Raw genomic sequence first — 3,391 nt, 5'->3', positions numbered from 1 at the left:
ACTGACTCACTCCTTGTCTTCCTGTTCATACATAGCTGCCTTAATGGTTATATTTTAGCTGCTCAAAATAGGGGTTTTCCTTCTAAGGGTGCAGCTCATTTGCATTGTCGGTGCAAACCTTTTTGAGACATTCTGAAATAGCCACCTGAAATAGCCAGTAGAAGAAATAGGAGTCAGCAACAGTGTGTGTCCCTGCTGTGCTGGACACTTCTCACGTTAAAATCATTTGTTTCATTAATCATTCTTTAAACAGTGTAATTATTGAATAGCTAGTGTGTTTGTCTGTACATTTATATCCACAGAACAAATAGCAAATAACAACGTATGTAACTTTTAAAGTGATGACTATAAATGTTTACTCCTTATGTAAGCACCAAACCAACGTATTATTTTTCTAATGCTGAGTGTTTACAGCTACTAATGTGTGTAACACTGTTACTGTGAGAAGAGAAAATGCAAGTGCACTGACCAAACAAAAGTTTACTATAAAAACGAAATATACAATACCGGGAATTGAAAGATTTTAGCATTGTTTACTAATTAATTCATTTGGGAGGAAAACGATTCAACCGGAAGTGCATTCACGAATTCACAATTTCATTTTTAAATGTATCCCTTGCATTTCCGGCATGACAGTGGACGTCTGCAGTTTATTTTGAAATATATCCGTTCATTTCTGGACAGTGGAGGTGCCTGACAGTGGAGGTAGGTGCCTGACAGTGGAGGTCTGCAGCCAGCATCTCTTGCTCTAATTGGCAGATTACCTCGTGATTAGTCAGCTGATTGGCTATTCCTCTCAGTGTGTGATCACCGACTTAAAATGATCCAATAGCGTGTTGTCGGAGGAGACATTTAAATGAAGTGCAGCCCTGACAGAATAATCATCTCCCTGATACACACACCACACACACACACACACACACACACACACAACACACACACACACACCACTGTTGTTACAGATCTCCATGGCAACAGGTTTGTTTATTGTCTGACCTGCTGTCTCTTTAGCTGAATGTACTATTCCAGGAGCCGTGACACACACAGTAACAAATCGATGTCTGTGTGAATTCATTTGGATTTTCAGCGGTGAAACTTGGTACAGTGGTTATTTACAACGTAAACTGGATTTTTGTGAGAAATGATTACTGTGTTATGGAAGCTGCTCCTTCCACGATCAGTGAATTCAGGGCAGTCACGTAGGATGAAGGGAAATTTACTGAAATCAGTGAGGAAACAAAACACAAGAAGCAGTCAAAGAAGACATTAAAATGCATTAAACACTAAATGTATGAAGTTTGAACTTACTTTGGTTACAGCTGCTCTATGATAATCAGTGAAGCATCCATGGTATGTCAATGGTTGACATCTTTAACAGCAGGAGATACTGTGGAGCTCATGTAGAACAAAAAATAACATCAGTAACAACACAGGAATAGCGTTGCATGCATGCTGGAAGGCTTCCAACACATCCAGTTCATGGTAGGTAGGACTGACGGTGAAGGCTGAGGGTATCCTGGTGGATACATCCGTAACTCACCTCAGTAGTGTACGTTATTCCATTTAGATAGACTGTAGCAGCCCTCACAATCACTCATAGGCTGTATCAAACAGCGTCAAAAGAGAGAAAGTGTTTGATTGGATGTAAAATTAGTACACGCCCCCAGTGTGGATGAGTCATAACATTTTCTATGATTTATCAGGAAGACAAACTCTAAAACATGACTTTGTGTCACTGTTGGTCCAGATACTGGAGGACAGAGGACAGATGTGATAGAAACACTTAAAGTTCATGTCTGGTCCCAGTAGGTAACAGAAACCTCGATCTCACGGAGACACATAAGTTGGTCAAAAAATGCGATCAGGTGAAAAAAAAAAAGAGAAAATACCAACATGCTGTCAGTGATCTGATCTTTCTGAACCTTAACACGTATTAATTACTACCCAAACCCACAACATGTGGAGGACCTGAACTGTAAGAGATACATCATTTAAAAATGCCACTATCTGGTTATTTGTAAAGTTATTTTTTGTGATGTAAAAAATAAACAACAAAAAAATGAGCAGGTCAGGATGAGTATTCAGCCTCAGAGTGGGAGTCTGCATTTCTGAGAGCACACTGTTCAGCTGCTGAGTCATCCTCACATTAAGGAATGATTCAGTTTGAGAGATTCCTCCGTTCACTCACAGCAGCACAGACTGATGTTACTCTCGGAGGTCTGTTTATAGACATCCTTTAGTGAAGTCTGGAACAGTACAGATTGACTTCGGATGTCATCCACTTACTCAAACTGAACAAGAAAAGAAGTTTCACAATGCTGCTGTTATGTTCAGACAATTAAAACGGTGTGATTAAGACAGGTAGCAAACAAGACCTCTCTGTCAAAGTCAAACCTCTATGAACAGATATCAACATAAAAATACAGAATCTGCAGGTGAGGGACTAACGAGTTCTGTTTGTCAGTCTGAGTAGTATTGATCACGTTTAAACGGACTTTGGTTGCAACAGTCCATGCTATGAGCAAACGAGGCAGAACACCTCAGCCGCAATGCAATCTGGGAACCTGTCAGCTATCATCTGACGAGAATTCACTTTTATACCAACTGCTCAAATGCAGATATCTGCATATAGAGAGAAAAGAGGGTCTGAAACAAAGTAACAACAAAAGAATCATCTCATGTTTCACCACCAAACTGTCCTCGGTCCATTATAGCTCTCGCCAGCAGTAAATCAGCGGTTTAAATAAAATAAACTTAAAACATCCTAAAAAAGATTCAGGAGACCTAAAAGTGACCTCAGAGACACAAAATGACTTAAAGAGAGTCAGAGTGACCTAAAGAGACAAAGTTTAACATTCCCACACTTTGCAGCTGGATGATCTTTGGTTGGGGTATGTGATGATGAGAGTATTTTGTGGTTCAGTTAGTAATGGATGTCATCCTGCTGCATTTTCAGCGTTTGACTGAAAATAAAGTTTCTTCCAACTCGACCACGAGAGCCCGTTTGTCAGAAAAACAAAAGTGCTTGAGTCATTTCAACAAAGGAGCAGTTTTCCAAGTCTTGGACCTCTTATCTCCGTCTGTGCTGCTGATGACAAAGTTCTGCCGTCATGAAGTTCGTGCCTTAGCACATCTACTCGACTCATCACCATCGTACTGTTTTAACACGCGGCTCTATAAATAAGGAGATCCTTTGACGCACATTTCCAGCCTGCGGATTACAGGGAGCTGAACCCTGGCAGAGTGAATCAGCAGAGACGAAGGATGAAGATTTTACAGCAAATACAGATGAAGCAGGAGGAACAAACCATCAGCACTTCTTTTGATGGGATTATACTGGACCGTCATGAAAATTTAATCTCATGCGGGAGAAAATCACTTCCTCCACATT

Source organism: Larimichthys crocea, chromosome V (genome assembly GCF_000972845.2).
Source record: "Larimichthys crocea isolate SSNF chromosome V, L_crocea_2.0, whole genome shotgun sequence".
NCBI classification, from domain to species: Eukaryota; Metazoa; Chordata; class Actinopteri; family Sciaenidae; genus Larimichthys; species Larimichthys crocea.
The sequence above is the reverse complement of the archived record's forward strand: the minus strand, read 5'-3'. Positions refer to the sequence as shown.